The sequence below is a fragment of the Panicum virgatum genome, chromosome 5K, assembly GCF_016808335.1.
Source record: "Panicum virgatum strain AP13 chromosome 5K, P.virgatum_v5, whole genome shotgun sequence".
Lineage (NCBI taxonomy): Eukaryota > Viridiplantae > Streptophyta > Magnoliopsida > Poales > Poaceae > Panicum > Panicum virgatum.
Window position 1 is genome coordinate 486,678 of NC_053140.1, and position 11,267 is coordinate 497,944.

The 11,267-nt window shown below is 45.1% G+C and overlaps 1 pseudogene; it reads right to left on the minus strand.

The window, feature by feature from the left end:
* Positions 1-5,676: 5,676 nt before the first annotated feature.
* Positions 5,677-7,360, minus strand: LOC120705452 (annotated as a pseudogene).
* Positions 7,361-11,267: the final 3,907 nt, after the last annotated feature.

The following is an 11,267-nucleotide window of genomic DNA, read 5'->3' on the forward strand; positions in this document are numbered from 1 at the left end:
AATTGCTTTAGTGAACAAAGTAGTGTCAACTTTACCAATTTTGAAGCCCTTAGAGATAACAAAATCCCTCAATCTTTCATACCAAGCTCGTGGAGCTTGCTTAAGGCCATAAAGAGCTTTAGAGAGCTTGTATACATGATTTGGCTTCTTGGAATCTTCAAAATCGGGAGGTTGCTCAACAAAAACAAGTTCACTAATCTTGCCATTCAAGAAAGCACTTTTCACATCCATTTGAAAAAGTTTTATGTTGTGAGAGCAAGCATAAGCTAATAAAATTCTAATAGCTTCTAATCTAGCAACGGGAGCGAAAGTTTCACCGAAATCCAAACCTTCGACTTGAGTGAAGCCTTGAGCTACCAATCTTGCCTTGTTTCTCACAACCATTCCATCTTCATTTTGCTTGTTTCTAAAGACCCATTTAGTGCCAATAACATTATAATTCTTGGGCCTCTCAACTAGATCCCAAACTTGATTCTGGGTGAAATTATTTAATTCTTCATGCATAGCATTCACCCAATCCGGATCTCTCAATGCTTCATCTACACGGTTAGGTTCAAGAAAAGATACAAAAGAATAATGTTCACAAAATGAAGTAATGCGAGATCGAGTTTGGACACCCTTAATAATATCACCCATGATTTGATCCACCGGGTGATCTTTTGCAAGAATATGATGAATTCTTTGAGGAACAATGAGTTCTTGAGTTGATGAAGAAGGTGCACTAGATGAACCAACTTGATCTTGTACTTGAGAATCATCATTACTTGAATCTTGTACAATTGGTTGTGCTTGATCATTTGAGATAGAAGTTGAAGGATTAACTCTAATAGAGATAGAAGGACCATCTTCATCTTCATCTTCTTCTCTTGGTCTAATATCACCAATTGACATGTTTTTCAATGCATTTCTCAAACCATCACTTCTCACATCATCAAAATTTTCTTGTTCATTATGAGACCCATTGGTTTCATCAAACTCAACATCATATGCTTCTTCAACAATGCCATGTGTTTTGTTGTAGACCCGATAAGCCTTGCTACAAGATGAATATCCAAGAAGAAAACCCTCATCACATTTGCTTTGAAACTTTGATAACCGAGTTCCCTTCTTGAGAATATAGCATTTGCAACCAAACACTCTAAAATATGATATATTTGGCTTCCTTCCAATGAGCAACTCATATGGGGTCTTGTTATGAAATCTATGGCAATACAATCTATTTGAGGCATGACAAGCCGTGTTGATTGCTTCGGCCCAAAAGCTATCCGAAATATTGTACTCGGAGAGCATTGATCTTGCCATATCAATCAAGGTTCTATTTTTCCTCTCAACAAGACCATTTTGTTCCGGAGTGTACTTGGTTGAGAATTCATGCTTGATTCCTTTCTCATCACACCATTCCTCAACTCTTGTGTTTCTAAACTCACTTCCATAGTCACTCCTCACTTTCTTCACCTTGAGCTCAAATTCATTTTCGGCCCTTGTAAAGAATTTTTTGAATGTGTCATATGTATCGGCCTTGTCATGAAGAAAGAAAACACATGTATATTTTGAGTAATCATCCACTACCACAAGACAATAGCAATTTCCACCAATATTTCTATATGTTGTAGGACCAAATAAATCCATATGCAATAATTCCAATGGTCTCTCGGTTGACATGACACTCTTAGTGGGATGAGTATTTGCAACTTGCTTTTCGGCTTGACATGCACTACATAACTTATCTTTTTCAAACTTCACATTCTTCAACCCAACTACCAAGTCATGCTTCAAAAGTCGGTTGAGTTGCTTCATGCCAATATGACCATGCCTTCTATGCCATAACCAACCCAAGGATGATTGAGTGAATAAGCAAGTGGACAAGTTTGCCTCTTTAGTAGCAAAATCCACAAGATATACATCCTCATGTCTAAATCCCGTAAAGATGTGATCTTTTCCATCCAAGCTAGTCACTCCTTAGCGCCCCCGATTTATATACCGCAAGCGCACGGTTTCGTGTAGCTTTTCCCTCAGAGTATTCCCCCAAGGTTTATCAATCCACGAAACCAAAGAGACAAGAAACAATCTACTAGCATAGAGATTCCTTTGTTTGAGATGGTGAAAACGAATCTAATCTACTAAAAACACGACAAACACCGAAGGTAGCAAGAGGAAGTTAGAGATAACAAATCTAGATCACCTTAAATATCTCTTTGCTTTGCTTAGCCCCGAAGCATCTCGATCTTATCTTGTGGGCTTTGTCTTTTGGGCTTCATTGGAGAGTGGATGTGCATGAATGGGCCTCTAATCATCATGGCCTTCGATCCTTTGTTCGGGCTTTGGCCTTCGTCATTCTTCGTGTCATCGCGTGATCGTGGGCCTCACCATTTCATGCTCCAAAATTGGTCAAAAACCTGCAAAAATGAAGTACCTCCAAAATATATGTGCAAACGTGAAAACGACCAATAATTGGGCCGAGGTTAGGATGGTTAGTGATTTTGATATTAAATTCATGCCATTATCAAAGTTAAACAGGGGATAAAATGGATACTTAAGGAGCGCCAACAACACGTATTTCATTAAGAGGAGGAAAAGAGAATACATCAGGTTCAAAGGAGCTCGCGATGGCGAGCTCCTTTAACCAAGTCAAGATCCCAAGTGATTAAGCTATTACATGCAACAAATTTTGCGACCTTAAGCTAAGAGCCTCTGGGAAAAACTTCTGAAGATGCATGAAACCTGCATAAGTCCAAGCCTTACCTTCCTCAATTATCTTCAGTACCAAATCAGAAGCTGGCATGTTAGAGTTTTGGAAGATGCGATTGTTCCTTTCTTTCTAAAGCAGCCAAATAACTAACACGACCAAAGTGTCGAAAGCTTTTCTGTCATCCCTGTGCACTTGCTTCCTTGACCACATCCACCAATCAGTAAACTCCAAGTTAGTTGACAACCCAGCAGCCAACCTAAGCCAATTCCATCTGCGAAGTAAATTGAACCAAACCTCCCGAGCATAAACACAGCCAACAAGAATGTGCGAAATGGTTTTAGAGAGCTGGAAACATGCAGCACAAGAGTCGTCGTCCTGCAAGTTATGACGCTTCCGCCTTGCAGCTGTCCAACAGCGATCGTGTAGCACAAGCCAAACAAAAAACTTGCAACGACCGGGCGCTTTTGTTTTCCTGAGTAGCTTCGCTCCAGGTATTGGATGCTGACCAATGAAGAAAGCTCTATAAGCTGAGGCTGTGGTGAAGCAATGATCAGCTGTCCACTTCCAAATGAATCCTCAGCAAGGTTGTTGATCATGTGGTTCTCAACTAGGTTCCAGATTTACAGGTACTCGACGATCACTTGGACAGTGAGAGCGCCAGTGATGTCCCTGACCCAAGCTCTGTTCGATAAGCCTTGAGCCACAGTTCTCTGTCATTGGGCCCTTGGACGGACTGCAGCTATCAAAGCACGTGCAAGGTCTTTGATGCCGCGACCTTGGATCCAACGGTCAGTCTAGAAATAGGAACGCTGACCATTGCCAATTTGTACCGAAATGGGAGCATTGAACATGTCCAAAACTATGCTCTCTGTGTGATCAAGGAGAGCAGACCACGGCCGATTTAGATCGGTGCATTTGGCCCAAAGCCAACGCATACGGAGCGCATATCCTTGGATTTGCAGGTTGGGTATCCCAAGCCCGCCCAGGTCTGGGGGGCGACAAACCTTAGGCCAAGCAAGGACGCAGTGCCCACCTAATACTGAGTCAGTGCCTTTCCAAAGAAAGGCGCGACGACGCTTGTCTATGCATTTTAGAACCCAAGGTGAAATTGAGATTGCAATGGCCGTGTACACTGGAATTGCTGACATCTTGGTCTTCACTAGAACTGTACGCCCCGCCTTTGTTAAGAGCCCCGCTTTCCAGGTCGGCAGACCTGCAACGACCTTGTCGACCAAGTGCTGAAGATCACATTTTCTCAGTTTATAAATGGACAAGGGTATACCTAGGTAGCAAATTGGGAATGCTTGCAGGTCCCCTGGCAGAAACTTCATCAGTGAAGCCGTCTCCAACAAGTTGTATTGAATAGGAGTTATAACACATTTGTTGGGGTTGATACGAAGTCCCGAAGCCGCAGCGAACATGTTGAGAATTGTTCCCACAGCGACCAGATCCTGCTCAGCCGGGGAGGAAAAAAGGATCACATCATCAGCGTACAAAAAAATACGCTCAGGGATGTTGGCAGTTCCCATTGATCCGAATACTTGCTTGCTGACGGCCAGCCGGAATAGGGCATTTAAAGGCTCCATCGCCAATATAAATAGCAACGGCGAGAGGGGGTCTCCTTGACGTAACCCTCTCGCATGAATGATGCGCTTTCCGGGCTGCCCATTTAAAATAATCTTTGTGCTGGCTGTCGACAACAACAATGAAATCCAATTGATCCATCTCCTAGAAAACCCCATATGCTCGAGAATTGCCAAGAGGAAGTTCCAATTAACCGAATCAAAGGCTTTGGCAATATCCACTTTGAAAATAGCACTCGGAATGCGTTTCCGATGTAGAAGAGAAGCTGTTAATTGCACCACTTTAAAGTTTTCATGGATGAGATGACCTGAGATGAATGCACTCTGATTGAGACGAGACGAACCAGGTCATTCATATGTGGAGATAGTCGCCTGGCTAGCACTTTTGCAAATAGCTTGGCAAAGCTATGAATCAGACTAATTGGCCTGAAATCATGTAAAGTGGATGCATCTTTCTTTTTCATCAAAAGTATCATGTAAGCTTGGTTTACCAAGTACAGGCTTCTGCCATCAAGCGACTAAAGTGCCTGAAAGGCCCTGATAATGTCCTCCTTGATGATCGGCCATGCTGTTCTGTAGAGTAACCCAGTGAAACCATCAGGACCGGGGGCCTTGTCTAGTGGGATATCTTTAATAGTTTGCCAAATCTCCTCTTCACTAAAGCAAACATCAATCCCTGATAAGTCTTTCTTTGGCAGATCAAGCTGATCAAGGTCTAGCTTTAGTGGATTGTGGGCACAAGTGCCAAGCAGGTCATCGTAATGCTTGAAGAAAGCAGCTGCCTTCTCCTCGTCCTGGATGAGGACCATGTCATCAACTAAAATGTTACCCACAGTACTCTTCCAGTTACGGTGACATGCTTGCAGGTGGAAGAATCTTGTATTAGCGTCACCCTCTGCTAGAAAGGTTAGACGAGAACGTTGCCTTGTGATTGTGCACAGCAACGATGCCAAACAAGGCAATTGAGCAACACCTGCCTTGTGATTGTTCGGATCATGCCCCACTTCGGTTCTCTCTCGTTCTGAGCTATCCTTTATATGAATTCGGTAAGATTGTGTTCAAGGATTGATCTTATTTACAGACAGGTAAACAGAACAGGACGGAGGGAGTAGGTACATCCGTAGAAATGGATGGATGGATCGAACGGAGCTAGGTCTGGCTGGCATTTCTTGGCTAGCTATTATTCCCCTCTCTCTCTCTCTCTCTCTCTCTCTCTCTCTCTCTCTCTCTCTCTCTCTCTCTCTCTCTCTCCTATATAACACATTACATAACATGGGTGGTGCTTGTTTTTTTGCCTGAAATCTGCGCACAAATTGGACATGTGAGCTCATTCAGTGAGAGCAATTGCTGACTGTACGTACTGTCATCATCCGATGGACGATCCAAAATGGACGATGAGAGGGCTAGGCAACGACCTTAATTTCATTATTATTACAGAGCACAAGCTAACAACGATGACTCTCTGTTCAGTGGTCGAGACATTAATTAATTTAATTGACAGCATACAACAATATAATGGCGCACGTACGTATGGCCGGCCGATACATGGAGCGATCTATGGAGACGAGCTTCCCATCCATTCATCACCTAGCTAACCACCAGCACCAGGATGCAGGCAGGCTAGCTTGCTTGCCTGCTTATTTAGAAGTAGTTTAATTTGGAGGCTGAACGTACAGTACTGCTTAATTAATTAATTTTAATTAATCAATTAATTAATTGTAGGGGACGGCGATCCTGTCCGGGCCGGACTTCATGTCCTCCCACAGCAGATCCGACAGCGCAAGCATCAGCTCACCAACCTTTCCTGATAATAGATGAAGCATATATATATATATATATATATATATATATATATATATATATATATATATATATATATATATAATTACCGCCTCCAATTGGTTTGTCGTCCCACTCGACGATTGGCAGCACCGGCAGTCCGCTTCCGACGAAGGCCATCTCGAGGCTGCGCTTGGCCTGGTCGGCCGTGATATTCCTGGGGGTGACCGCCGTGAGCCGGCCGTCCTCGACGAGCTTGGGCGCGAGCGCGAGGAGGCGCCTGGCCGTGCAGCCGCTGAGGATCCTGTCGAACTCCGGGAGCACGAGCTCGCGGTCCGGGGTGACGAAGGCGACGTTCACCATGGGCCCCTCGGCGACGAAGCCACGGTCGTCCACCCACACGGCGGCGAAGGCGCCGCGGTCCTCGGCGTCCATGATGGACAGCGCGTTGGGCAGGTAGTTGACGTTCTTGGTGGTGGCGAACAGCGGCGGCTTCTAAATTTTTCAAGCCGGGATGTTACAATGGGCACCGTCGCCGTCACGGCGCGCACGCCCTCGCGGCACTGCTCGTACTCCGCCGGGATCACCACCGCGTAGAAGGCCGGCGAGGGGCAGCCCCGGGGGGAGAGCAGGAAGTCGCCGGGCCCGGCGCTGAGCCAGTAGCGGATGGAGCCCCGGCGGCAGCCGGAGGCGGCGGTCGTCTGGATGAGGATGCGCCGCAGCGTGTCGCGCGGGAAGGGCGAGGCGATCCGGGCCCGGGCGGCGGAGCGGAGGAAGCGGTCGAGGTGCGGGTCCAGCTCGTAGAGGCAGCCGTCCAGGAGCATGGCGGTGTCGAACACGCCGTGGCCGCGGTGGACCATGTGGTCGTCGATGGGGAGGGCCATCATGGCAGGGTCCAGGATGATGCCGCCCACCACGCTCGAGTACATGGCCGCCGCCGCCGCAGGACTAGTGTTGTTGCCGCGCCACTTCTCCTGCAGCTTCTGCAGGACCTGTGCATGCATGCGCGCAGCGACAAAATAACATTATTTACATTTTTGGTTTTTAGAAAAAAAAGGTCGTGCTACTTTCTTTTCTACTAGTACTAGCACCGAAACTGATGAGTGTGTGCCTAGTCATGTCACAAATTAAGAGCGAGGAAAAGGAAGAAATTACTGTAAAAAAGGCTGGCTAGTGGCTTGGGAGGAAGAAAGCACAAAGCAGGTAGCTAGCCCTTCAATAATTGGGGCGTCGTCGGCAGTCAGTTGAACAGCTAGCTAGCGGCTACATATACACACACGTACAATGCAAGGGACATGCGTCACTGCTTTGTCGATCTTGGTTTGCAAAATTTAAAATTTTAAAACTATTATATCGAATGAGAATTTTACATACATAGATGAAATAAAAAACTAATTATATAGTTTGCTTGTAAATTACGAGACGAATCTAATAAGCCTAATTAGATCATAATTAGATACTAAATTGCTACAGTAAATATATGCTGCTGACGAATTAATTAGTCTTAATAAATTCATCTCGTAATTTACAGAAAAATTCTATAATTAGTTTTGTAATTAGTCTATGTTTAATACTTCAAGTGTCAAAAGATTCTATTTCAAAAATTTTACGGGGAACAACTAAACTAAACGAGGCCCAAAGTATTGCGTCTCAAACTAAACAATCCGTGGATATCCCTGCCGTCCGTCCGCGTACTGATGATCGACCAAAATTAAACTCTGAAAAAGAGGGCCGGGCGCTAGATCGCACTTTTGTTGACTTGGAACGAAGGAAATTAAAAGAAGAATACTACTACATGCAGCAATTGATATGATTGATTCACCGATGAGGCATGCCAATACAACATGTAGAGAATACCTTGGACGTAGGAACCCATGTGGATGGGGATGGGGTGAATCCTTGCGCAGCTGATGATCCCCTCCTCCTCCTTCCTCCTCTGGTGGTCAGAGCTAGCACTCGGCTACCAATTAACCAGGCTATCTATCTATAGCACTGACTCAGGGAGCACAACTACTGAATGAAGCTGGGTATGTACTAGTAATTGTATTTTACTAGAAAGACTCGCGCGGCTTTGCCGCGCCCTTCCTCGAGGCCCAGTTCAGGATTTAAAAATACCAATGATGCTCATGACATCGATATAGGGTCAATGGAGCAGGCAAGGTCTTGGAAACCTGTATTGGTCTTTTGACCTTAAGTTGCTAGTGGTACCATCGGTATTCATTGGTATTCTTTAAACTGCTGTAATTCTAGGCGACAGTGATTTGTATAACTTAAATCGGCAATACAATAAGAAATTTTAATGTACTACCGTAGCAGGAGATTTAGGTTTGAACATTCAAAGGAAGGAAAATTTTCTTACAAGCTGAATACAATAGCTTGCATAGAGGATACAACAGCCTCTTAGCGAAGTCATGTTCTTTTGTTCAAAATTATAGATTGTTGGATAAGGGCATGCAAGTTTGCCTCGGCACAGGTCATCGTCCCACAATCTATCATTGATCAGCCATTGTAGAAACAAGCAAGAGTGACAAATTTGTCAGTTGTCATACCTGAGCAGCCTCCTACTTGCTATGTATGGATAATTACGAATCAGTACATAGTAATTAGAGAATTTGTCAGTCATCCATTGACAATTTCATAACTAAGTACATTGTTCCATCATTCTGGAGGAGCTAATTTGTTCTCTTAAGGCTTGCTCTTCTTGGGACACCTTTGTACTTCCACATCAGATTTTAACTTTGAACATGTAAAGTTGGATCTGAATAATACAATTTCATGGATTCAGGCCAAACAACCGTGTAACATCTAAAATAATCTTCTGCCAGCGCATATAGTATATGCTATAAAGACATCCTTCTAGTATTAATATTATGTAAATCATCTAGTATCAACCAGGTCAGGCAACATTCATACAATGTGCAGATCAACAAGTCGTACCTGATAATGAACTCACAAAGAATAATTGATGCATCTGTTACATGACAAAGAATTGATGCATCAGTTACATGAGGCTCAAGATAGTGAAAACTGAAATGTGTGGTGACATCAGAAGTTTAGCAATTTGTTTTTTACCATGCATACATTATGCAAATGGAAGGTATTGCCAAATGGTTACTGCCACTCTTTGATTCAGAACTGCTTGGTTAGGTAATTGCCATTTCACACCTATGGCTAACTGATAGTTGCAAATATAGTCTGACAAAATTTAAAAGAACAAATTACTGAAATAGTATTTGATCTAGTTGAGTCGTACGGAAAAATGGCTGCAGCCTCTAGCTAACTTTACACATATATATCTAGTTTATATATATGCCAAGCATGCTTCCGTTCAATATTATCTATGCTTAAAATCCTATGTATGCTTAACTTGGCAGCATGGTGAATTTGCATTTTTCATTCCCTGTTTTGTTTTTGAACTAAGGCTGCAATTTCAATTTACTGGTTAGTCAGTGATAATGTCATGCCGTGTTGTGTCTGTGGCCAGCCATAGCTTCACAGTGCCGAGCCAGACATGTGTGACAGTGTTGGATACTGAAATTCAAAGAAAGAAGATATTTGCAATTTGATTGCAACAAATCGAAAGAGATACAGATTATCTACGAAGATGGAGGGTTGAAGACTTGGAGCACACTGTTTGTACCTGTCGGTTCAGGCATCTGGAATACTGATGCAGCACATATTAGCGTGATTGAGTTGGGGAGTCAGCGGCCTGGGAAGGGAGGAGCAGCATCGATGCGTAGCTCATAGTTATGCACATCCACTCGCTGTACCGGCGCATGTATTCATGTACAGATAAACGTGGAGAGGCAAGATGCTAACCATCCATGGGCTTCACGCTGGCTGGAGGTCGACGGTTGGCGGTGAGTCTGGGTCAGATCGACGGCAAGGTAGCCAAATGTTGCAGCGCAGTTGAGGAAAGCGTGGTGGAGGTTGAGCCCACGCCTGTACCGCCGCCGGGGTCGCAGGGGCCGCTGCCCGTGCCGGGATGGCCGGGACTGGAGCGGCCTGGTTCCGTGCTCGCACCGGGAATGCACGAGCCATTGGGGCTCCGCCCGCGCCGAGATGGCTGGGATTGGAGCGGGCGGTTCGCCGCGCTCGCACCCCACCTGCGCCGGGGTCGCCGGACTGTCATCCGCGCCGGGATGGCCGGGAACGCGCCCGCGGCGGCGACGCCCGCACAAGGGGGAGGGCTGCGAGTGTCGCATGCGAACGGGTTCGCGAGGATTCGCGACCCTTCACTGCTCAACGGGTGAGACATCCGCTACGACCAGATCGGACGGTCCATATCATATTTTGGCTGGATCTGACGGTTATTGGGTTAGCGGGCGACGTGGCCCTATTGGGCGCCCGCGGTTTGATCCAAGAATCGTATATAGAGATAAGCAGCGGGCAGAGCGGCTAGGCGTCAGGCCGGCCGGCCGGCTGCTTTGGCTTGGCTTGGCTCGGCGTCGGCGTTGCGTTGCAAGTGCAGTGCAGTGCAGGCAGATACACCTAGATGCAGATATATGAAAGGTGACAATCAAGGGGCCATTTTGTTACCAAAAATTTTCACCTCCCCTTTAAACACATGTATGAAACACTAAATATAATTAAATAACAAAACTAATTACACAGTTTGGATGTACACGACGAGACGAATCTTTTAAGCTTAATTAGTGCATGATTAGCCATAAATGCTACAGTAACCCACATGTGCTAATGATGCGGTCAAAAGCCTCAAAAGATTCGTCTCGTGGTTTCCAAGTGAGTTCTGAAATTAGTTTTTTAATTAGTGTCCGAAAAACCCTGCCGACATCTAGTTAAACTATTGACGTGACATCCAAAATTTTTTGTGTTTGGAACTAAACGGCCCCCAAGTAAGGTAGCTAGCTAGTAGCCCCCAAACGAAACGACAATGAAAGGTTTGTTTGGTTGCATTGCATTGTTGTATTCTGACTGTAGTGCGCTTGCTTGGAGTTGGAGTGGAGCACAGCTGCGCAGGCACTACAGCACTAGCTCGATCTCCCTTTGTTTCTTTTCTTTTAATTTTCTCCCTCCTGCTGCTGCTGATGATGATCTGAATAGACAGACAGGGGCAGGCATAGACATTAATTGATGACAAGCATGCAGCAAAGCGTACCGTATATAATGAATGAATCAGAATAGTATCAGATGATGATGAAAAGCAAGCGTGGGAGTAGTAGTCGGTATGTAGGATCGAGGCAGCAGGCAGGCAG